Source organism: Dromaius novaehollandiae, chromosome 2 (genome assembly GCF_036370855.1).
Source record: "Dromaius novaehollandiae isolate bDroNov1 chromosome 2, bDroNov1.hap1, whole genome shotgun sequence".
Classification (NCBI taxonomy): Eukaryota; Metazoa; Chordata; class Aves; order Casuariiformes; family Dromaiidae; genus Dromaius; species Dromaius novaehollandiae.
The window spans coordinates 47,155,001-47,181,427 of record NC_088099.1 but is presented as its reverse complement, the minus strand read 5'-3'; the positions used below and the strand labels follow the sequence as shown (position 1 = coordinate 47,181,427).

At 41.4% G+C, this 26,427-nt stretch overlaps 1 long non-coding RNA gene across 6 annotated transcripts in view; it reads right to left on the bottom strand.

Annotated features, from left to right (window-relative positions):
* Window positions 1-2,096: 2,096 nt before the first annotated feature.
* Window positions 2,097-26,427, bottom strand: part of LOC112982838 (uncharacterized) — a 43,601-nt gene continuing 19,270 nt past the window's right edge. For 5 of the 6 annotated variants that reach the window (XR_003259073.2, XR_010387662.1, XR_010387663.1 and 2 more), the window contains 3 exons: window positions 8,423-8,488; window positions 6,291-6,379; window positions 2,097-5,924 (listed from right to left, as the gene is read on the bottom strand). This is a non-coding gene — a long non-coding RNA (uncharacterized LOC112982838). The remainder of the gene's footprint in view (window positions 5,925-6,290; window positions 6,380-8,422; window positions 8,489-26,427) is intronic. The other variant, XR_003259072.2, reaches the window with a different exon arrangement.

Genomic DNA, 26,427 nt, shown 5'->3' with positions numbered 1-26,427 from the left:
GAAAAGAAAGCAGCATACTGCTCGCCAGGCTGATGCCATGCTCCTGTGCTGGGTAGTCCCACATTAATGTACCCACCAGGAACGCAACGGAAGGAAAGAGCACAGCCCAGAGTAGTGACCTTTCACTGCCCCCATCGAAGTGACTATAGACATGGCATGTGTAACCACTCAGTGGTGCAAACACTCGGCTTTAAAACTCCTTTATGCGAAAGTGAAGGACTGAAACGGGTGTGAGACAGCGAAGAACAAGCCTCAGCATCTCCAGCTCTTTCAATTTGCGATCTGAAGGGAAAAACCTCTGCAGATATGGCATTGTGCATTATTTGACAGCAGTAATAATCATGGCATTCCTCACCAGGGGCTGCTCCTGAGCACACTGCACAACTTCCTCACTAATTCTTTTCCTTGTGGTTCTGTTTAGCATTTCTACAGATATCAGGAGACTCATATTACTTCCTTAAGTATACTCCTAGAAATAAAGGGCCCCTTTACTGAGTGCTATAGTGCTATATGCTTTGCTGATCTTAAAATCTTTTTCTTTTTTTTTATTTTCTTCAACAACTTGTTCCTTATTAGAGCTGGGTGGAAAAAAATGTTTTCCCAGCAGGGTGAATGATCTTGCAATTTCAAGAAGGTTCCCATTCCACTTCAAGATGCTACCTTTCAAATAAGGCGTGACGCAGCTTCTTTTCTTGCTCAGAGCAGTTAATAGCCAGGGATTAAGACCCTCGCTGGAGCTGCTGGAGGACTGTGTTCAAATCATTTCTCTACAGAAATAAGAATAAAGGCCTGCTCTGGTCCAGGACCAACTCAGTACTTTGGGGGAGGGTGGGGTGCTTTTGCTCATCTCCCTGGTTGAAGCTGTGTCACTTTGTACAAGTAATGACATGTTAACCTGAGAAGAGATTTGGACTTCAATCTGCACCTCCCAGCAGAGTGATCTAATTCCTGAACTACCAACTCAGGTTCTTTCACTCTCTTGCCTAATGACTGTGTTGTTATTTATGCAAATTGGAGCAGCTCCAACAGAAGAAATTCTCATTTTGAAACAGTCAGCAGCCCAGAGCCCACCTGTGCTGTGGGGCTGACATTCACATCCCTGGATCGACTTGAAGAGACTGTGGCCTTAAATGTGGTCTACTGTTTTGCAACTGAATATCCTATCCAAGAGCTACTGGCTGCCCTGAGGCAGCATACAAAAATGTCTCTTATTTTGACCAGACACTCCATTCTCATGGCACCAGCATTTACATTCCCATGGCGAGTTCAGGGTTTGACAAATCAGCACTTTATGATCTGGGGACATTTCGTAAGAAAGCTCCCAGCCATCTCTGTTCCCTGCCACCTTTATTTGTAATCTTCAGTAGGTTCCTCCACCTGCAAGTCTTCATTTTTCTAAGAAGGTTTTGTTAAGTTGATTTAAGGAAAAATATTAGAGACTTTTATCATCTATCTTTCCACAGCATAGGCTTCCACCCATGTGAGGGTCAGCTTGTAGCCATACCAACCCAGCTGTGACTCTAGAGAGAAAAGTTCTCTCTCTTTATCTCCCACAACCAGGAGGAAGCAAATTGCTGAAGGTGTATCAGGTATTATACATATGTTACTTCTCACCAGCTGAGCAAGGATACCTGAAGTACTTTGGGGAGAGACTGGAGGTTCCTTCCATGTGATTAAGTGAATGATAAATATGGGTAGGGGGTGATCCCATCGGAGAAGAGGTAAAAAATGGCCCTACCCCACTGAAACCCACAAAAGCCATCAAATCAAACAAAATCTTGCCCCATGTCAGACCTGTCCACCTTTGTTGTATTTCCTCCCTTCACGTGGCAAAGTTTGTGTTTAGAAATCTCTGCTTTTCTTGTGTTTTTGTCAAAAAGAGGGAGGGAAGGGGCTGTTAGAGCAGGCAGAGTTCAGCTACGATTTTCCCTCCTTCAGGCTCACTGCTGCTTTGATGATCCAGCTACAGAAAATCTCAGAACGCAGCTTGCCGCTGCTAGCCTTGGTAGATACAGAGCATCCTGACTGGGCAAGAGCTCTTCATGGATATTTCTAGTGCTCAGAGTGAGAAGGGGAAAAAAAAGCAACAAACTATGGCAAGTTTACAGTAATTGCTTTAATGAGCAAAGCCCTTTAGAATGCAAACACACTCAACAATACGCAAAGAAACAATCAAAAAGAAAGTGTTTTATACAGGCTGTTTTATAAGAAGGTAATAAAAACAATTGTATGGCACACTCAGTTGCATAAACAGGCTCACCATGGAAAGTGTTTGTGTGAGAGCAGGACTATGAAAATTTAATTGCTTCCATTATTCTTATTTTCAGTACAAAATAATGCAATCAAAACTTAATCTGTGGCTTGATTTTTTTAAATAAAAAGGTTATATTCCAATTCCATTGTTGTAAATATAATAAAACACAGTCTTTCAGTTAAATGGTATTTCATTTCTTACTGTTTCTAAGAAGTTGTAACAGTGATTAATATCTACATCACTGTCAGTTTCAAAACATTTTTCAAAGGCAGGATCATTATTCCTCTTCAGATGGTAGGTAAAAGACCAAAGTGATCAAAATGTCTTCATTAATGATGTGATCAGAAGTATGGAAGAGACTTGGGTGAGATCCTTCTATGGATGACAATCAATCATCTTTGAACCAAGCCCCATAAGCAATGCAGAATTGAGATTTATTTTCATTCACACATCTGTTCCAATAACCCGATGACTACAAAGGAACAGTATAAGAAACACATTCGGGGACCTCAACAAGTTGCAAAGTACAAAACTGAAAAATGCCACCAGTTTTCCAGTATCTTTCAAGAAGTATAAACTAAGCCAGAAGGCTTATATGAATTTGAACGTTCTCTGCTGTGTCTGGAATGTTGTATCCTACATCTACTATTTATTTTTTTAAACATGTGCTGTTACACTTGTGCTTTAATGGCGTCTAGACCATAGTCAGTTTCAAACACTTAGACATAAGAACTCCTTTTTTCCCTTTGACTTTTCACTTTAAGAAGAGATACAGAACTATTACAAGTCCTATTGTGCACATAAACTGAGTAATAGGTGTAAAAAGATCTAGGAAACAAGATGGTCTTATACAAGAAAATGAATATCTTGATGAAAAAACATATTCATTATTGGTATGTATTTTCCAGACTGAGCACATTGCTGTAGAATAACATAACAGGCTAGTACCAGAAAGACCAGTCATTCTCTTGCCTTTAATTTGCACATGGATGTCTCTAGGAAACCAAAGATGAGTTCTGGCTTCAAACTAATGGCACAGCATGACTTGAAACTTGATATTTGTTGCTCATACCCATCTTAATTTACATATTTAATTGAAAGAATCTTCTGCTATACCAGATAGTAAGCAAGTAGCATTTTTTCAGTTCTGCAGGCCTATGCTAGTTTCTTGCCTAGAAGTCATCTGACTGTCGGACCTTCTGTGTTACAGTGTATCTGACAAATAAGAAATGCCATTTTTATTTTTATCATTATCATCATTACAGATAGCATAATGCTATCAGGAATCAAACATTAAATGTTTTCTGCTCAGTATTTCATTATCACATTTTAAGACTTTATATCACTAAAACCCCACAATAGTTCACATGAAGCTAAAATTTTTAATAAGAAGGAAGCCCTTATTCCCCCTGTGCAAGAGAAAATAACAGTTTTTAACAAACTTGCATCTTACTACAGTAGAACTGTTGCCCAAGTGAACAAAGTACATGTAACTAAGGTAAGTCTTACAGCAAGAGCAGCCTTTCCACCCACTCAGTTTCATGGTGTTCAGGGAGCCATGAAGTCCCAAACACCAACTGTTGATCTTTCAGCAATATATCTAATCCTCTTATTAGATGTCAGAACCAGATTGTTTGCTGGCACCCATCAATCTGCAATTAAGGCCAAGAGGACATATGCAGGAGGAATGTGTATAAACGTATGTGGAGATATATAGAAGGAGGAATTTTTACATATATTTATGAAGGAATAAAGGTACACATATTCATATAATGCATGTGAGCAATGCACATATATATTAGGATGAATGCTTATACATATTTTAAGACTACAGATATATACATATATATATACACCTGTGGGCCAAAACAGCTTTGATGACTTAAAGCAAATATCGATTCACTTAATCGTTTCTCTTAAGCAAGGCAAATTATAGTTTCTAACCTCCCAACATATGGATGTCCAGAATTTAGTCAAGAAAAGAACCAATTGCCAAACAAGTATTATAATCATACCATGAACCCCTTGATCTTATTTGTCTTAGCAAAAAACTTAATGATGGTACTCAACACCAAGATTTTTGCTTGCGAAGCAAATGGGTATCTAGGCTCAGATTGCATATTATGGAGGAAGATCTAGCACATAAATCTGAAGTTTTCAGAAGCAATCCAGACTATGCTTTCCTCTTAGTGTCAATTTTTTTCAAGGTTCAGAAAACAAGTTTGCAATCAGAAATCCAAACACACCAAGACGACCTATAATATTCTACAGAAGTGCAATTGAAACAATAAATCATGCAGTCTGATGAGGTAGATGGGAATCTGGAAGTATGCTGAATATCATCTGCCAGTAACAATGGTCATCAAGATCAAGGAGTCTAGCAGTGACAGACGGAATTGATTCCAAAGTTACTCATGAGCTAACACCTCCTTGTGAGGACATGTGAAGAATGGCCAGGAACTAGTAGCAAGGAGCTTTCAATAAGCAGATATGATATTAATCAGCCCCTGAAACTAATCAGTGAGGCTTGGTGAGCTGCCACCACAGATGATCTCAGTCATCCTAAATGCTTTGGCTCCAAGGTCCCAAAGTAGAGCTTTGTCAATATATAAGTTTGTTATCATAAAGCATTTATCATGTTTTCCTTCTCAGTGCCTCACTATCTGTCCCTCCTGATAGAAATCAGGCTATAGTAAACACAGTCCTAGATAAACCATATACCATTCCTTCAATCCCCTACTCCTTTGGTTTCCCCTTCTCTTAGAAGAAGCTGTCTGTATGTGGACCTCAGCTGAGTTCCTCCGCTGGCCTCTCTCCTTCTAATGGATATCCACCAATGGATATCTGTGTTGCCCAATAATGCTTCATTATAACTTTGGAGGGGCCTCCTTCTCTCCAGGCCAGTTAACACCTTCGTAGTGATGCTCACCACTGGCAGCTCCCTCTGTCCACATGCTGCTGAGACACAGTACCAAAAAAATGCAGGCGACTGCCATGTACAAGGGTACTGACAGGGGGACTGATGGCAGGTAGCAGCCTGCTGCATTACAACAGGCAGCGATCAGTTTTATTAAGGGCCTCAGAAAGGCAAGAAACAAACTAGAGATGCTAGTGCACTGAGTTTTGGCTTGTTTCACATTGCTGATTATGTATGTTAAATAGTAGATAAAATATCACTTTCTGGAAGCAAATCTGAAGTCAAGGCCAGATGCCTGATTTGGCATTCCATGATATACTGTGTTAGCAAGGATATCTCGATCCCATTCCATAACTCTCTCCCTTATTGAAAGAGACTGCACACTCAGTAAACCCACAAGCAAGTGCTTTACAAAACACAGTGATTCAAATCTTTGGAAGGTGCAAATTGGCACAGTAACTACGGTCAATCCCCATTTCCAACAGCTAAGGGTCTGGGTCTCTAACTCAATTTTTATCACACTTGCTTTGGACAAAGTTGCTTACTGAAGAAAAGAAGGCCACTTCCTTACAAGAAATGTTGCCCGACAGCAGTTTACATCGTATGATCTCTGGAAGCTATTCTGTGAAACATCATAATAATTGCTTTTCCTGGACTTATTAGTAGCAGCTAAAGTTAACAGATTGGAAAACTGCCTGAAGATGATGGATGGGTTTTCTCAGACTGTAGTTTTCTGGTCATTTTCCACAGCAGCTGTAAATTTAAAAATAATAATATGAAGTTAAGCAGTGGTAGAATAGAATTCACAAATAATACACAGATGCTGACTTGATCATTAATCATCCTAAATTAATGTTAAAGTGTTACATATAATGAGCCAGATTCTGCCCTAGGGTGTATACAGAAGTTTCTCATTGATTACAAAGGAGAAATTGCACATGTATATGAATGCGGAATTTAGCCAGCGGTTTGTTTTGTTGGATTTTTGTAATTATTATTTGAGGGAGGTGGGGAGGCTTCTGTTTTACAAAACCCCATTTGTATTAGTCATCTGGAAGAAAATGATCAAGAGCCATCACCTGATTTATAGTCCATATCCCAAATGTTTGCAACAATAACCTTAATTATCTTCAAAGTTGAAGAGCATCAATGTCCTCTAGAGTTCAGGAGTCATTGGATCTGCCCGATGTCCACTTTTGAGGTTACTGCTGTCAAAAAGGGATTTGTTACTGGACAGAGTGAAGATTTTTGCTAAGCCCTGAAATGCCTTCTAGGTTAAAATACCTTTTTCCCCCACAGTTTTTCCTAATTCACCTTGTTAAACTATGAGGAAATCATGTGTTTATCTAAGTGTTTTCGTCAGATCAGTAACCAGAGAGGAGCTGCTAGATATATGCATGTGAAAAAACCAACCAAAACAATCACCCTTTCCTTGTCCAGTAAGTCAAATCAGAGTGAAACGAAGAAGTCTTGCACTCAGAGATACCATAATGATTCCTCACTTTCTCCGCAGAATCTTAGAAACTGTAATATCTTCAGCAAGGTCATGGAAATATGCTGACTTCTGCCCTATTAACATCTACTTCCTCACAGCACTTTTTGTACTAGCCTAATACTGTTATGCTAATTACATAGTAGTTAAACTGCGTTATGGCATATTTATGTTGTACATGCTGTTAGTACTAATTTATGTTAGCTACAAGACTCAGTTTTTCAGCATTATTAACTTAGTCTTATATTTAATGTCTTTCAGACTCTAGGTACAATACCATATAGTAGTTATACTGTAAACAACTTATTGGAATACCAGCTACAGAATCCTGTTATCAGCAGGTTTTCTCAAGGCCGATTTAATTCTGTTTATCCACAAGGTTTGGTAATAAATACATATATTTTGGAGCTCTAGGTACATTAAGCATACTGAATAGTCAAGGCTTGGAGAAGCTAATTTCCTTGTCATTACATTATAGTTAAATTGGTTATGCATGTCTCATTCAATTATGTAACTTGAAGAATACCAACAACATAGGCTCTTGATTTCAATAGTACATATGCTGGTTTTAGCACTTACAATGGATAAGCTTTTAGTATGAGACACTAAACTCATCATGCTTTGAAATTCAGAGCCACAGTTTAAAATGTAATACTGTCGTTGTCTGTGTGAGCTGTTATTGTTTTTTTCTTTCATACTTTTTGGGTAGATGCTACAATATTTTGTTCACATCAAAGTGAAGACTGAAAGATAATTCACATTTAATTCATACAGTTAAATATTTACATTATCAGATCCTCTACAGGTATCAGCTTAGTGCAGTAGGTATCCAACCTACGCAAAAAAAAAAAAAAAAAAAAAAAAAAAAAAAGCAATACACTGGGAAACTATTTGCTGTTGCATCCTGATGTGGGGAAAGTGCCAGATATACAACTAAGTCTTATGGGACTTCTTTAATGACCCTTATGCTATTTTAAAGACATTCGGATACTTCATTAACACAGAAGAAACCGGGTGGAAGGAAGGGTTAAATTAATATTCACAGAACTGACATACTATTATGATTTTAGCATTGTGCAATAGCAATAAAGCATGTATCAAATGGATTAAAAACTGGCTGACACATTTCAAAAAACTAGGCATCAGCTGGGATTTGAGATTGAATTGAGGTTCCCTTGGGTTCTGAACAAGGCCTAATATTCTTTAGCAATTTCATCAATGGTCATGTAAACATATCCCTAAAAAAAATCTGTGGATGGCATGAGTTTGGCAGGATGGTATACAATGATGAAGACAGGGCAGTCAAACAGAAATTGGGAATGATACAGGACAGAACCACTAAATTTTTGAAAGGATAGTAAAAAAATGAATGCGTTCCATCCATTTAGTTTATCAGAAAGAAGATAGGAAGAGGTGAGTTGCATGCATAAGTAATTCACAGGAAGGAAATATCAGATAAGAGAGGACTTTTCCATCTAGCAGAAGAACCAGTGGTTGGAAACTTAAAACCAAATAAACTTAAACTGAAAGCAAGGTGCCTTCTTAAAAATAAAGCTGCTTATCTGTTGGAAAAAAATATCGAAGGGTATACCAGATCCTTTTTATGATCTCATTACACCAAGAGTAAATGGCTTTTGGAAGACAACTTTAGCCAAACACAGAATTTTGTGTTTAATATGAGAATAACTGGAGACAATGTAAAGACATATGAGCAGGCAAATTAATCATATTCTATGAATATGAATCTGTGCAAACTTACCAGAGCCAACATTTCCTCATCACCCGGTGTCATGAGAAATGAAAAACGTCTTTCTGTCCTATTTGCCTGAGGTAGAGATCAAGCAGCATTTTGCAAGGTTGAATTACATTTGGACTCCAGAGTTTATTTTGTTTCTTAATTCATATTCAATTACTCATTTAGACAATTGCTTATTAAGAACTGTCTTCTAAAGATGTGAATTATCATTGTTTAATCATACTTTAAGGGATGTTATGAAAGAAGACGTTTATCAGACATTTAGAAAGTGTGACAAAGTCTACAATACAATTTGTCTTGCAACACTGAAAGTTGCTAGACAGAGAACAGCCCCTATCTGTTAGATACAAACCTAAGGTAAAATTCAGTGAAGAAAGGAACTAATCTTGGTTTAGTAAATAATGACAGTGACTACTCATGAAAATAATACCATCACGTATTCTTTGAATTACATGGTGGCATAAAAGTGTACCTCACTGTTAAATAATTAGAACCACAACATTTCTTCAAATACTTTCTGCTTCTACCAAATAATGACAATAATTAACAACTGGAAGCCTACTCCCCCCTCTTCCATTCTATAGCTTACTATATTTTATCTCCTGGAAACTTGCTGAGCCAGTTACATTAGCAAAAACGTAGAGTAAATTCATTCAAAACAATGTGACTATAAGGCAGATCTGCCTGTTTGCTTTTACATGGTTAGAACAAAAGGTTCCATTGCTGCTTTTATAGCTAAATAGCATTTTATAATGAGTTCTGAAACTTTGGGGAAAGTCAGATTACAATGTTGGTTTAACATCACGCACTCTATTGTTTACATGTAGGATCACTGTGATGTCCAGTTTGTGAAAAATTTAGTTTTCCTTTGGATATTAAAAAGGTCACTTAAGTAATCCACAAAGAGTTCGTGCCTCAGGAAAGAAGTCTGAAAAACAAACACTGTTAAACATTGGGCAGACATGATTATGTGGCTGGTAATTACATATGATAACAATTAAAGTGATCTGATTCCAAGCACAAGGCATCCTAATAGAGCAGATTCCCAAGCAAATAACACAGCACACAGTAGGTTTTGACTGATGTTGTCAGCAGCCTTTTGAATTTTACAGATACCTTCCCACCAATGCCTCAGAAATCAATGAAGACTAATGATCTCATCCTAAAATAAAATTACTTGCATGTACCTAAATATGGTCTCTGTTTTTAAAATTCTTGTTTTACTAGATGATTAGATACATGCCTATATGGTGTCCAGCTGCTTACTTCCAGTTGCAAATAACTTAGCTAATATATACATTAGTGGTTTTAGTGAAAACCCTAGATGTTGTTTTCTGAGAGGTCTTTTAGCTACCTGTCAGTACAGCTCTGGAAAGATATGTGTGATTACAAGCCAGCTGAAGCACTCCAAACAATTGCTGAAGCCCATGCGTTGGTTGCACAGGGGACCTAACCAGAGAGTATAAACAGCTGCCAAGGAGCTGCCACTCCAAGCAGCATGAGCCTACTCTACTGCCAAATTTAATTTGTGTTAAAAAAAATAAAGATGAGTTAATGATTGCTAAACCAACAAATCATCCCCCTATTGGAGGAGCCCCATAGGACATTCTGTCTCCAGTGGTGATATAACCAGTACGTAAACACACTGTCACATTGCCTAGAATGGGCGCACAAAAAGCAGAGAGGATCTGACCAGAAATTCTGAGTATTTTCATGGAGCCATGTTCAAGAACACATGTTCTTGACATAGCCTCCTGCTCCTTATTTTCACCTAGACGAGCATGAGGGCATAGCACAAAAACTACTCTTCAGATCTATGATGCAAGTTTTATTGCTTCCTTCTGTATACTGTTAAGTAGGAAGAGAAACATAATACCTTAAAAATGAATTGAGGAATAATACCATATATTTGTTAGAAGGATAGTTTTTGCCACCATTGTTGCTAAAAAACAACTTTTTCTGCTTTGGCATCTAAATCATGATTGCAACATCTCAGCTGGAAAACAGCTGTCTCTTCTAACCATGGCTGCAACGAACACAGTTCTCTCACTGTAGCCTGTGGAGACCAGGTCGAATCAGACCATGCTGAGAATGAAGGGTCAGTTAAGATATTGCAACTGTTTTGTCTGTAGTACCCAAGGTCAGTGAAAATTTTATGTATTATTCAAATCAGTTTCACTGGCCCAACAGGCTGTGTTACCCAGCAACAATCCAGGATCTTGCCTATGTTAGAAACGTACAGGGTTTTATAACCAGTGCATTGTAATTTTTTCCCATTCAGTATAATAGATCACACTAAAGATTAAGAAATAAATGAAGCAATAATCCTCATGGACAGATAATGCAACTCAGCAGTTATTCATGACACCCACCTCAGACGTAAATGCTTTTCTGCTCTCAGTTAACAGTTCTACGGTGCATGTCACAGCTTTATCTAAATGGCCTTTCCAGTAAGTAATGGTCATTTGATTGCACGATGGATGCCATCTTATTGTGAAGGAAATCACTGGTTTGCCAACAGTAAGAGAGGAATTATCTAGACTGTGTATGTTAAATTAGAATCACATATTACTTCTCTGCAAGAAAAATTATGTTCATTGTATTTATGCACCAAAACTGGTTAGCATCTCAGGAGAGATGCTCCAGAAGAACAACAAAGCACCAGCTGGTTGCAACACATCACACAACATGAAAACTCTCCATATCTATATAGCTCTAAACTTTCAGTACCAATGAGGCAACCACATCCCTTGTCCTGAATTGCAGAGAATTCTCTCCAAAAAAAATCACTGATGTCAGTCAACTCATACGATACCCAGACTTTACAGACAAGAGATTTCAATGTTGTGCAAGAATACATTAGACAAAAAGTCCAGTCATTAAAGGGCTATCAGTAGAGCATGTACACAAGTCAAATCCATACAAAAAGAGGTGTATTCTTCCATAGCCATATTCTCCAAAGAACGTGGTGAACAGTTACCCAGAGCTGGTTCAGCTAGTAAGTACCTTCCATTTCTGGCTTCCAGCACTGTAAATTCAGAGGCTACTTCACAAGTAAAATGCACCTCTTCGTTGGAAGTTCTTTGTATTGTTGAACTCTCTTAGAAGAGAAAGGAAGTCTCAGCAGTCATAAAGGAATGTGCCTTGAAGAAAACATTGTGCCTGCACACACTAAATCACTAACCTGGTTGGATGCTGCCATCAACTTGCCATTCTACCTGTTCTCCTCAATCATTTGAAGATTTTAGAGAACATGAGAAAGAAGAAGCACCACATAGTTTTCACACACTGGTCCAGACCAGATAGGTGCAAAGAGAATTACATGGCCTATCTTCCCTGTGTTTCTGTAGCATGAATAGAGGTGATTAACATGGGAGCAAGGCCTCTCATTTTCTTTATGCAGATTCTAATACAAAAGGACCTTGATCCTGATGGGGGTCTCTGCCACAGGGCAAAATAATAATAATGATAACACAACAGTAATAATAGGTACAGATAGCAATGCTGAACCTTGAACATGTATCCATTATAAACACATAAATATTCACTTGTCTACTGTAAGAGCACAGGTCATAGACTCTTTAGCTTCACTGCCCTCCTACACAACCAAAAGTGGGCAGAAAAATTATTGAAATGTATTTATTAGCTGTGTAATGATATCTTTTCAAATTGGCATGACAGAAATTTGGGGAGTCAGGTTCCTAATTTGTATTTGAGAATCCATCTCATATCAGAAGGAAACAGAATATTTGAGATATGGAAGAACCCACAAAAATAGCCAAAACAGCAGAAATTGTATTTTAAATTGAGACAGAAAAGATTGTGACACACACCAAATCCTTGCAATGTTTTAAAAAACTTAGTATGTACCTACAGATCAATTGGGGGCCTCAGTTTGTTATTAAATTGATTTATATATATATATATATATATATATATATTTTTTTAGAATACAGGAGGAATGTCCAACCAGTGTACTCTGGGTCAGCTTCCAACTGCCAGAATAATTTATCCAACCAATTAGCTATGCTGTGCTGCCACATCCTTCACAAGGGTCCTCGGTCACAAGCAGGCAATGAGTTGGAAGCTGCCTAAATAGGCCAAAAGATGGCCAGCAGCTTGGTCTTAGCATCATTTTTGCCTGTGGCATCCACACCATTACAGGACAGGAATTGCATCCATCCTAAATTCAGGCATGCTTCTATCACATGATGAATGTGTGACCTAAATGGAGAGCACTGATGGTAAGTTTCTGACATAGGTGATAGAGGAGCCCACGAGCAGCTGCTGGACCTTGTACTAACAAACAGGGAAGGTTGGGGGGCAGTCAAGTGTACAGAAGGTGGAAGCAGGGACAGGCCACTTGGGACAAACATAGGGACGTCATCCAAGTATTCAGGGATGCGACTAAGAAGGCCAAGGCCTTTTGGAGTTTAACTTGGCGAGGGATGTCAAGATTTAAATACATCAGCAACAAAAGGAAGACCAGGGAAAATGTGGGCCCACTGCTGAATGGGGCAGAGGCCCTAGTGATGAAGGATACAGAGAAGGCAGACATACTGAATGCCTTCTTTGCTTTAGTCTTTACTCCTAAGACCAGCCCTCAGGACTCGCAGACCCTGGAGACCAGGGAGAAAGTCTGAAGAAAGGAAGACTTTCCCTTGGTGGGGGAGGATCAGGTTAGAGATCATTTAAGCAAACTTGACATCCACAGGACTATAGGCCCTGATAGGATGCACCCATGAGTGCTGAGGGAGCTGGCAGATGTCATTGCTAGGCCACTCTCAATCATCTTTGAAAGGTCATGGAGATCAGGAGAGGTGCCTGAGGACTGGAAGAAAGCCAGCGTCACTCCAGTCTTCAGAAAGGGCAAGAAGGAGGACCCAGGGAACTACAGGCCAGTCAGCCTCATCTCCATCCCTGGAAAGGTGATGGAGCAGCTCATCCCGGACACGATCTCCAAGTATATGAAGGAAGGATAAAAAGGTAACCAGGAGTAGCATGGATTCACAAAGGGGAAATCCTGCTTGATCAACCTGACAGCCTTCTATGATGGAATGACTGGCTGGCTGGATAGATGAGGGGAGAGTAGTGGATGTTGTCTACCTTGACTTCAGTAAGGCTTTTGACGCTGTCTCCCCATAGGCAAGCTCAGGAAGTGTGGGCTAGATGAGTGGAGAGTAAGGTGGATTGAGAACTGGCTGAGTGGCAGAGCTCAGAGGGTTGTGCTCAGTAGTGCACAGTCTAGTTGGAGGCCTGTAGCTAGCGGTGTCCCCCAGGGACATACTGGGTCCCACATATTGGGTCCAATCCTCTTCAACTTATTTATCAATGACCTGGACGAAGGGACAAAGTGCACCCTCAGCAAGTTTGCTGATGATACAAAATGGGGAAGAGTGGATGATACCCCAGGGGGCTGCGCTGCCATTCAGAGGGACCTTGACAGGCTGGAGAGATGGGCAGAGGGAACCTCATGAAGTTCAATAAAGGGAAGTGCAGAGTCCTGCACCTAGGGAGGAATAACCCCATGCATGACTACCAGTTGGGGGTTGACCTGCTGGAAAGCAGCTCTGTGGAGAAAGACCTGGGAGTCCTGGTGGACAACAAGTTGACCATGAGTCAGCAATGTGCCCTTGTGGCCAGGAAGGCCAACGGTATCCTGGGTTGCATTAGGAAGAGTGTTGCCACCAGATCGAAGGAGGTGATCGTCCCCCACTACTCAGTCCTGGTGAGGCTGCATCTGGAGTACTGTGTCCAGTTCCAGGCTCCTCAACACAAGAGAGACATGGAGCAAGTCCAGTGAAGGGCTACTAAGATGATTAAGGGACTGAAGCACCTCTCATATAAGGAAAGGCTGAGGGAGCTGGGACTCCTCAGCCTGGAGAAGAGAAGACTGCGGGGAGATCTTACCAACATGTATAAGTATCTGAAAGGAGGATGGGGCCAGACTCTTTTCAGTGGTGCCCAGGGACAGGAGATGGGCACAAACTGAAACATAGGCAGTTCCATCTGAACCTAAGGAAAAACTTCTTTACTGTGAGGGAGACTGAGCACTGGAACAAGTTGCCCAGAGAGGTTGTGGAGTCTCCATCCTTAGAGACGGCCAAAAGCCATCTGGACACAATCTTGGGCAATGTGCTCTAGGTGACCCTGCTTGAGCAGGGGAGGCAGACTAGATAATCTCCAGAGGTCCCTTCCAACCTCAACCATTCTGTGATTCTGTGAACAGATCTGTAATAAAATTATGTGTGAATCAGCCTTAAGACAGGCACTGCTTGAACAGCCTCATCTACGGCCAAAATGAGCAACCTGTGAAGGAAGCACTTGCATTTTGGTTTTCTAATGGATGTGCTTCTTGTCATGTCAGAGGTTAGACCATATGTCCCTTGAATTCCTGCATAAGAAAGGATGTTATCCTCCAGATGAAAAGGCTGGGATTGACACAAGGTATACAGAGTACATATTTAAGAAGTAAATACAACTATTATTGGTTGCCAGGTCTAATCATAGGCTAAAATGCTCCAGAACAGAGCATCAGAACTTGGCTTTGGCCACCTAGAGTAATAGTCTGTCACTTCCCTGAATATGAGAGTATTGTCATTCTGTCACAGCGATCCATCTGTGACCGTGCCCTGAAAGCATATCCGCATTACAGATGAATATGGAGAGAGAGCCTTTCTTCCTTGGGAAATCAGCATTCCAAGAACGTCCAGAGAGTAAAACACTGAAAAGGCCATCAACCAAGCCAATCAATAAGATTTCCTGTAGACACCGTAGGAAGGGAATAGATATATTGAAAGTAGAGAAGGCAGCGGCCTGGTGAAAGAACTCAGGGAAGCCGAATAATACCAATGGGGCTGCATGGATGAAGCAAGATATCTCTGTTATCTTCTGATCAAAAGGAATCAGCTGAACTCTAAACTCACTGAAAAGTGATGACCTGTGCTGTAGAGCTAGTGCTTCAGAGTGGGGGTAAAAATGCTGAGGGGGGCCACTTGCACGGTTTTGCTTGGCTTAATTTTATTTTTCACAAACATGATGGGGGAAAATAGTCCAAAACTCTTCCTAGGCAGTTATTAATTATTTTCCTCTCTTGGATTCCAACACACACACAACATGGTCTAGAGCTGTGTTCAGGCTTTTTTGATTGGAGCCGGTAAGGAGCTCTCCCACTCTGTGCATGTTGAAAGTTGAAATGCATTCGGGTTGGTGCCTTGCAGTGACATTTGAAACCTGCCTGTGCTGCTTTGCCTTTCTTTCCCTTCCTTTTTGTTGTCAGACTCATCATGCTGAGTCATATCTGCAGCTACATCATAATAATTATCATGAAATGTCAGCAGCTGCTCTTTTCACCCCCATATGGTGCCAGATTTAGGATAAGGCTTCCCTAATGCATAAACAATGACTATAATTGTCTTTTTTGACAACCTAGGTATCACAAAGATGTTATTCTGTTGTAAAAAACCTGCATCACCATACATGTAACAGAGGGGTGGGTCATACTGATCCATATGTTTCTTTGTAGTTCACCCCAAAGAAAGTCTATCACATGAGTTAATCCCTGTTAGCATGGCTTTTGGCCATTGAATGTTGTCTGACAGGTGAAACAGCTAAGAGCTTTAGTGTTCAATATCTTCCTAATTGTGAAAGCACAATTTGCAGAGCATGATTTGCCTAATTCTAGAGATGATTGTTTGATAGACAAAAATCTGGCTCTGACTCTTCATTCATTTATAGTAGTACCAAATATCAAACCAGTATCAAATGTATCTTCACTATCTAGTATTTGTGGAGTTAGACAATTGTGGAACAGTGTGAATGAGAGGCGAATGTAGCCCCAGCACTTCCATTGTTTATTTTAATGTCAAGTAAAGCAATACAGAGATAAATGAAAGATACACAAGTAGAAAACCCTGTAAGGGCAAAGGCAAGGTGAACATGATGTATTATTGCTGAGGACTGAGAGGAGAGTCATTGAAGCTGGTGAAGGTAACCACCACCCTTCAAGTGAGATAATAGAGTCAAGTAAGTTATTTGATGAGGTGATGCAAGCAGGGCAACAGTACACCCTAATCTTGAATAGTGCGGGCAGAAGATACTGCTAGTTATTGCTTTGGGTAAGGGTGTATTTGTGTGTATGCACGTACAGGAAAACAAGATAACTGAAAAGGTGAGAGAAGTAAGTTTTAGACACAATGGCTAGAAGGAAGATATGTAGGGGTAAATGCCTAAAGGGAGAGCTTATCAGGGATACTGAAAGAAATAGTATGATGCTATAAGCAAAGATACTGTCTTCGGTGATTGGATTTCATCTACAGAGAAACACAAGTTTGCATGTTCTTTGTAAATAGTAAGAACCGCATCCATGAAAGGCCTGACTCCATCAGTAGCTTAGCTTCCTAACCAGAACAAGCTCTGATTGGTGGTGATCTGTGCCAAAGCAAGGAATATTAGTAGTAGTAGTATTATAGGCAGTGAAACAGACTAAAGGGAAGGCTACAGACACATCTACTCGGTGTTGAGAAAACTAAGTGTGTTGTAATGAATGGAATCCTGTTGTAATGAATTAGATTCATTATGTTGTAATGAATCAAAAGGGTATATATACCATCCAGCCATGTGTACAAAAATTATTGCAAATACAATATGCATTAATAGATAGCAACACTGACACCACTCATTCTTCAGTAAAAGAAACTCTCCTGAAGCTTAAACCAGTTCTAAGGAATGAGCCCAAGAATACGCTAGTGCTGTGCAGGACAAGAGGTTCAGGGTCTGTGAGATCAAAGTGTGAGGCGAGCTGCAGAGCAGCGTCCTTCTGTGAGAAGAACCTGCCTCTAGATCCAGTGTGTAGGTGTTTATGCCTCATCGTCAAAGGTGGCTTAGACACCTAAACCCTCAGCTGTAATTGAAAATCGAAATTGCTCTGATTGCAAGCTATTCTGGTCCTTCATGACCTAGGCACAGAAGAAAATCTGTAGGGTGCCAGACACAGAGGTAGGCAGTCTCAGATGGATTTTTTTTAAACATCATCATTTTCCCCATAGAGCTATTCTCTGAGTATCTTGTTTCATCTGCTTTGATGAGAGTCGTCTCCTCAGATCTAGCTGTCTAAGAGTTAGGTATGTAGGATAACTCAGTTGTCTAAGCTCCCTTTACAGATATGTTCCCTTCCAGAGAGGAAGTCATCATATCCTAAGAAAGGAATCTAAGTTAGATATCCCTGAAAAATAATTCAGCCTGTGTTTCTTTTTCCATTGACAGAAGTAGGAGCCGAGACAACCAGTCAGCCTAAAGATACTGCTCTGGGACAGTAGAAGTCAAGTGACACAAGTACCAGTTCTTATGTATTGGGACACAGTGCACTGTCAAATCTTTCACAAGAGCATCTGTGATACTCTGAAGATAACTCTTCTTTTCCCTTCTACCATCATCTGTCTTTACATCTGCATCCATGTTACCACTGTTAGGATGGACTTGGAGTGCCATCTCTTTTAATGGTGCTCAGGTAACCTTAATTGTGTGCCTCAGAAAAGACTCAAAGGGAGTGAGCTTGAGAGATAAGAAGATTTGAGAACAGCTCTCACAGAAGAGAGCCACTACATAGGTTGCTTGGGTGTCTAATTTGGAGAACAAACCTGACACAGCTTCTTTCCATGAAGGAGCACTACATACTTGGCATTCAGTATTCCTCCATCATAAAAAGTTGTGCATGGTGGGGAAGAAAAAGAGTACTTGTGCGGTAGCAAAAAGGTGTGGCTTGTTTAGGAGGTTAGACATGAGCACCATGGTTGTCTGAATAAGGAGTAATTAGGAATCTGAGCATATCAGTCTGTCTGCCACTCTGTAAGGGCTGACAGAAGGTCGTTTTATTGCTCCACTGGCATAATGTGCAAGGATGATTTGTAATGAGGCAGAATCTAGGGTAAACAGCTCTTGCTATAACAGTTCACCTTCAGATATTTTAAGAGGTAATCTGTGGTGGGAATGCTAGCTGTAAATCAGAAGCTATATCTTTGCATTTAGAAGTCACTATCATTATGTTAAAGCATGTATGCTTACATAGTTCAAGCATGGCATTTGGAAAGAAGTAATTTCACCTTGGAGTGGAAGTTTCCCTGGGGCACAAATCATCAACAGCGAAATTTTGTATGTGTGCTTTGACAAAGGTATGCCCAATGGGCATGTGCCAAATTATGCCTTTGAAGCCATGGAAGCCTGGCTGTGGGAACCTAGAACCTTGAAGAATTTCTCAAGGGAGAGGAAGCAGAGCCAGCTGGACTCATTTTCTATAGACAGAAATTAAATTGCCAGCTAGTAGCTGCTACATTAGAAGAGAAAGCACTTCAGAGACATGGAAGATACTGGTGTGAAGCTCTCAACAGAGGAGTTGGGTGGCAGCCTGACTGTGACCCATTCAGATACCTCTCCTCACACAGGCTTTTTGCTCCAGAATTTACTGTCATGGTAAAACGTAATCACAATTACAAGAACCAACACATACCTGTCATTAATCAGCACCTAGGAACACATTTTAAATACTTTTCTTTTGCATGCAAACCAGTTAAGTAAAGGACAGTTTCTCTAGAGCTAATGCATATCAACTCAGCAGACTTGCAGACATGAAATTAAAGCTACGTGTTAAAAATGTACAGCCTTTTCTGCAACAAGTGGCTTATTCTCCCAAGCCAGTGGTGGTTGGGCTCTGTCTTCCCCATTTTCTGAGACATAACCTTGCTGCCCATGAGGGGCTGGCCCCTCTTTATGGTGGCAGATGCCTGACTTCTCCTCTATGAGTTCTTTCCTTGACTTCACCCTTCATTGTGCTGGCAAGTAGGTTCTATGTCATCCTTAACTCACATAGATAAATATACATGTATCACTTTGTCTGTCCACCAAAAGGAATAGAAAACTAGAGTAAAATACTGCCTTAAGAATAGGAAGTGTATGTGTAATGTGAAATAAAAATACCTCATGTTACTCTACTATTGAGAGAATGTTTCTGTACCAAAGTCATTAATTTATAAAAATAGCACTTAAAATAATGATAAAAAGTCCTACTGATGGAAGTTAAGCAGTGAAAGGGGGTTCAGCAGGGGTTGGATTACACCTTTATCACTATTTTGAGGTTGGAGCTAATTGGCAGTGAACAAAGCATATGAACCCAAAGTTGATTGCTGTCTTCTGCTTGTGTCCACTGACAAATGATCACACGACTCCCTCTGCTACTCTTGTAATTGTTATTATTTGTGCTCAGACCTCACATAAGATCAGTGCATCACTGTGTTGGACTCTGTACCGACATGGAGTGAGAGCATCTGCACTATATAGCTTAGAATCTGGACAGAGAATAGGACAGATTTGCCCCTCTGCTTTTACATGGGGAGCAAAGGCACTGATCCATAGAGGTTTTTTTAAGTGCTTTGCTGATTTGGATCTAATAGTCCAGACTCACTACCACATTGAAATATCTTCAAGTACCAGTTGATGCCCATACTGCACAGTTAGGGCAAAGTAACTTGACCTTTCACTAAAGGCATCACTGCCATTGTATGCCCAGTATTGACACCAAAACCTATATTCCTGTAGGGTGGCCTGTGCTGGAGAACCAACAAAGGTTAAAAGCAAGCCAGCCAAAAAAGAAAAAAAAGCCCCATCCATGTTTTACACCAGATTAGTTCCCTTATCAGGGATACAATCTCATAGCAATGCAATTAGTTGCACTGGTTTAATTTGCTCGTGTAACTACACTTTGGATCACATCACCCTGTGTTTACCCTGGGTAAGAGTGCACACAAGGACAGTTACTGCTGTTCAACTGAGACACAATAGCTTGTTAAATTGTCATAAACTGATCACAAGTCTGAGTCTCAAACGGCTTACCCGAGGTCACCCAGCAGTTTGAGACACACCCAGTGACTGAACAGCAGCTCCGGAGTCCAGCCCAGTGTCAAATACAATGGCACTTTTCCTCTCTAATTGCAACCAATTGTCACTGTCTTCTGGTGGGTGTAACCAGGAGAAAATGGACATGGGAATGAACGGGGACTGTCCAGTGAGCCCTTCCAGCTTCAGCTGAGGCATGTTGGCAGGGCTTCATCAGGAAAACGGCACGGTTCCAACAGGTCCTGCCTCTCCAAAGACAACAAACAATAACATATTGTTGAGTAACTCAGAGAAGAGTTCTTATGGTATGCGTAGGTGTTCCTGCCAGACAATACACTTCAGGGAGAGCGGACATCAGTCAGAGAAATAAAAAGCATTTTTGCCCCTAAAGAAGCTTGTTCAATGCAATGCTTTTCCTGCGCATGAGACTGGCCAAGATGTTGGTGCTGTACAGTGCACAGCTCATTTGCATTACATTGATCTGGAAAGAACTAATATGGGGGATGTAAAAATGAAATAGTGGAGCAAAGAGATCCAGTGCTGGAGGAACATCGCTTTCCACAAGCTGCATAAACTCTAATTAATAGACAAAAGGCTCTATTCTTTTCCTGTGTTTTAACTCCCCTCCTTGCCTCCCTTCCCTTTAACCACACCCCTTCTCCCCTGCCAGTTTACAGTAGCATACATAGGGTCTAAAAGACAGCCCACACAAAATCAATGGCAACAGTCCCTTGATTTCTATGGGTTTTGTAGCAGGCAAAGAGAGAACAGAATAGGTGCTTATTTTTCCTTTTCAAATGACGAGCCCCCCCCCCAATAAAACAATCCATATAGTAGTCATAAGTGCTTTATATTGTGCAGTACATGGGCATAATTACTCCAACCCTCTAAACAGCTAGCAGCAGTTGGTCTCTTGAATGCTTTGAAAATTATTTTAAATAGACTTCATATCTACAAAATAGAAATTTTTTTATAGTATAAATATCCAGGGTCAGATCTCAGCTGCTGTTACTATGAAAGAGAAGAGTCAATTCACACCTGTATAAGAACTGGCCCAATCCAGCACTTGCTGCACAGTCAAAATTATTGATTTCCATAAGCAGTTTTCTCAAAGCCATAAATGTAGGGTCAACCCTGCTGCTATTGTTCAATCAGTTATCCTAGGCATGACTTTGACTAATCATTCACCTGGCTCTCACTTGAATTCAAGCAGACTTCTGCCTACATAGTCTTCATCGCACATGCAGCACACAGACATCGAAGGTGCTGGTGAACGTTTCCACTTCAGTACATAAGCACCTTGCAGTCTCTCAACCATGCATCCATACTATGCTCCTCAGGTGAGAATGTGCCAGCCTTCCCACTGAACAGTTGAGGAACTGGTCTGTATGTTTTCAGATGTCATGTGTCTCCCTCTCAAATCAAGTAGCATGAGTTTGTAGGCCAAGGTGACTTCACAAAGTGATACAGACAGAAAGCCCACTGAAGAACAAGTTGTTGAGTCCAAATCACCTTAGTCATGCCTTGGGCTCTAATCAAACCATTATTCTGTGTCTCCTCATGACATCTCCATCTACCTTTCCTAGTATACAATAAAGCATAAAAGATTTTTCTTCCTCTTTCTCTTGATTCATGGATCTAAGGATTTTACTTCTAAGCGTAAAAATACCAGATGTATTAAAAAAGCTATAGCTACTTTCCTTTGCCACATAGCTGCCTAAGGCCTGCAAGTTTGTCTGCTTAACAAAGAGCAATGATATGGAAAAAAACTATCGCTTATTCAGTCCATTAGCATGCTCTGGACATTCAAAATATGTTTGTTCCGAAAAGCTGCATACTTTTTTGGCAACATTTAGACAAAAACAATCCAGCTGTATTGAGGCTTAGATCATAAGCAAATTGCTCTTATTCAAAACAGTGTATGTTGAACACTATTTCCTAGTTCTTCAATTAAAATATGATTTGTGGCTGTTCTTCAGAATGTGTGCCTGGTTCAAAATCCTTGAAAAAAATGTGTGGGATCATAATAAAGAAAAATTAAAAGGTTTCTTAATCAGTAATTAAGTAGCAGTTCATATCTCATTTATAATATCTGTAGAATGAACAGAAGTAATTTATCCTCCAGTAAGTAACAATATTTGGCTTAAGCAAAGCCATCTTACACTTTCCTTCACATTTACAACAGACAAGCACCTTGCAGATGATCAACTAGTGTATCTTAGCCACAAGGTGAGAACTTCCAGTTTAGGAGTAGGAACTACTCATGAAGCTTTAGCTCAGTCATCTACAATCATGTGAAAATACGTAAAAAGACAACATAAGGTTTTTCTGTCTTCAGTAGAGGAATCTTCTCTTTAGGTCAAGTGATAAAGATCTGTGGGTTTTTTACCTGAAAGATGAGCTCTCACTTTTGTGTAACTTATACAATAACTGTGCTCCATGTCACAATCAACCCTTGCAAAATGCCCCCAAATGTGTTTTTCTGTAAGATATGAAAAAAGTCATTTTCATTTGGTGGTTATTTGGGGGGGAGGGGTTGTTCATCAGCAGGCTATGAAAAGTTACTTAGCTTACTGATTTACTTAGTAATTCACGGGGAAAAGAAATTTTCATTAAAAACCTTTAGATTAATTTTCAACTCTGCAGTTTTAAAATACTCAGGAAACATGAGCATGAGCTTTGACTGTCTGGAGGCAGCCAATCTGATTATTTTCTGCCATGGATGCTTTCAGATAAAACTATTTTGAAATGTTATTTGGTGTCTGACCTTGCTTAAGTTTTACCTGACCCATATATAATTTGATTGTAAAAAAGTAAGTATTTACATACAGCCGATTACCACAGAGCTGTATTCAGACAATTTGGTGATGGGTGGCTATAAAGGCACCTTAAGTAGTTCTTGGAAATATACAGTATAAAAAAGATAAATTTACAAACCAGAAGTGTTACCATTTGTGTAACAATGTCAGCATCACATAATAGGCATATTGCAAAGGTAGCCTTATAAATTTGGTTCAAAGAGAAGTAGAAAATGTGCCTTTGATGGATCCAGAACACCGTTCAAGCTCATAAGACTGAATACATGCGCTATCCTTATGCCTCACCAGGGTAAGAGTTGGTCGCCCAAGCATTCATCCTACTTGGGGAAGGACAAACCCAAGTCCCCAGGCCGCAGGGAAATGCAATAAACTCCATCTAGGTCCCTGTGCTGATGGACTGGGGGACTAGGGCCAGGAAAACACTATGGTGTGTACACAGCAGTCAGTCAACCCATAACCTACAACCAGTTTGAAGTTTTACATAGTACTACAGTGTAGATCTGACCAGCCTAAACGTAGAATTGCTTGGGACTTGAAAGGGCAAAAGAACCCATTGAGAGACTAAGTTCTAGCTTGTTAAAGTCAGTGTTACTTTGGGGAACCAGAGAGGTCTGTAGGTTTCTCAGTGACACCAGCCTTGCGTAGTTCATGGGATCTGTATACTAAAGACTTCACGGATGTCTTATCCTTTGTGGGAACTGTATACATCTGTTAAAAAGTCTGTTATAGAGCAAAAACCTTACTGGTTCGAGACTGAAGTTGATGGTTTTCTGACGGAATGTACCATCAAACCATAACCATTTTAACGTGGCAACTGAAAAAGTGGCATTCTAATTCTCTGGTGGGGAAGACAAGGTCTTGGAGACTGAGTGATAACCATGTTGTGTCTCAAGCCATTTTCACAAGACTTTGGCTTTATCTGAACCTGAATTGGAAAAAAGATGTTTAGATCCTATGTCTGCCAGAATTCAAATAGCAGACACACTTCTGATCTTATGACACAAATCCAAACTATGGATAACCTGTTTCAAAAAACTTTATATATGAAACGTCAGATTGCTTATTTTGCTTTAGTTTACATGAAGATCTTTCTCACAAACATATCCTTAAGTTAAAAGAACATTAAGGTTGTGAAGTGGGTCATTCAAAAGCTAGAAAATGCCCAATGTGAAGTTACATGTGCAACCCAAATTCAGTTCCTTGTGTGAGCTCAGGATTAGGCATGCTTTAATTACATGATCACATGCACTTTTTCCACAGGACAATGATAATGTGGGCTTGACTTATTAGAGGAGCAAGGTAATGGAGAACAGCAGAATTATCATGTGCTGTGTTGGAAAATGTTAAAGAAAGATAGAATTACCAGGCTTGCATGGTAAGAAATGAGTAGAGCAGCCCAAATCCATTCTGGGTGGTGGGGATAAGAGGCTGTGCAACTGCCCCACCACGATGTCAGATGAGTTGACAGGTTCCCTCCCTTCACCATGCCAGTAACCTCTTGTACAGAAATTTGAGGAGAAAAGGAAAAAGGGAAGGTGGAAGATTGGGACTGTAGCTGTGTGGCATGTTACATGCCATCAAGGGAATCACCGACAGAAAGGGTAGACTGCTACCTAGGCTGCTCCCTAGCCTATGACCTGTTTTGTTTTCTGTGGCAATCTGGTTCACATTACAAGTACAGTACTGACAAAGTTGTTTTTTCGGTTGTTCTGGCATTTGCTGGCAGTTCTGTGGCTTTTGTCACCTCTCCTCTAAATATTTTTTTGTTCAGTCCGGTCCCTTTGAAACTTTATACCCAGGTCTAGTTATCTTTGCTTTTCTAGCCCTCTCAACAAAGTAGCTGCTAGCCTGTAAGCAAACGTGGTCTCATCTAGGCCAACATTTTTTAAAAAATGAAAGACCCCCAAATAATCCTTACCGCTCTAATCATCCGCTCTCTGAAAATATGCTAGCACCCTCTGAACTGCAGTGGGTATTACAGATATTTGCTTTGACTTCTACAATCACTTCAATGTGCAGGCACTGGCTTTCTTGAGCCCAAGTCAAGTTACTACATTAAGTATGGCTGGGGATGGGCAGCCCAGACAAAGGGCTCTCATCTCCCAAATAATAGCAGGAGACTGGGCGGGAGCACCTTTAATCTCGCCGCTCAAATCATAATTTATTCCCTTGCATTGCCACATCGCCAAGTGAGGCACCTGGCTAGGGAAGCCCGGAGCTCAAAGGAGCTCTCCTGCCAGGCGCTCACTTCCCCAGCAGGGCCCGGCTGGCTGGGGGTGACGGCACTTCTCCTCGGATCGCCCTTCAGGGCTCACAGCAGCAGTAATGTCATTCCCCGCGGCTTGCACAGTGCATGGCAAAACTCTGGAGACGGCCTCGTAAACAAGGCCTCGGGGGCGGCGGGACCCGAGGAGCCGGGAAGCGCGGGCGGGCGGGCGGGCAGGCGCTGCGGGTCGGGCCGCGGCGGCGCAGCCGGGCCCCAGGGCGGCCGCCGCAGGGAGGCCCGGCGCGCGCGGCAGGCGGGGCGCCCCGGCCGCGGGGGCCCTTCCCCGGCACAGCCGGGCGCCGCGGGGCTGGGGAAGTGCCCGCGGGCGCTCCCCGGCAGCGGGCAGCCGGCCTGGCGGCGGGGGCGGCGCCGTGCCGCGCCGCGCCGCGGGGGGGGGCGCGGAGCGGAGGCTGCAAGTGCCCCGGGGCAGCCGGCAGCACCGTGGCCCGGCGCGGCGCACGGGCCTCATCCTGCACACGCAGCTGTGATCCCGGCCCTGCAGCGGCAGGGCCGCGCCGCCGCCTCCCCCCCGGCCGCCCGGGCCTCCCGGAGCGCCGCGGCGGCGGGCGGGGGCTCCGCAGGCAGCGCCGGGGCGCTGGGAGAGCCGAGGCGGCCCTGGGGTCGCCGCGCTCGGCCTCACCGAGGAGCCGCAGCGATGAGGCTTGGCTCTTAGCTGCGCGCTGGTACTTTGAGCTGAAGCGAGATTTAAAAATCAATAACAAAGTCGCATGCTTGACTGCTTGGACGCTCACGAAAAAGCTGTTGGCCAAAACCAACAAATGAATCCTCCTTTTTCTTTCTCTGTCCCATTTGTCTCTTTTCCGTCTCCAGAATTTTCTTCTTTGCAGAGCGGAACCACATCTAACGAGGTGCCACGCTGAAATACATCATATTCGAAGCCAACGTGCTAATTATAGATTAATAAGAGGTAAAACTCGGTTGAAATGACATAATGAAAAAATCCAAGCTGATCGAATTTAGTATGTCATCAAATACATTATGGTCACTTAAAATTCTGTGTTTAAGAGGACGCTGCA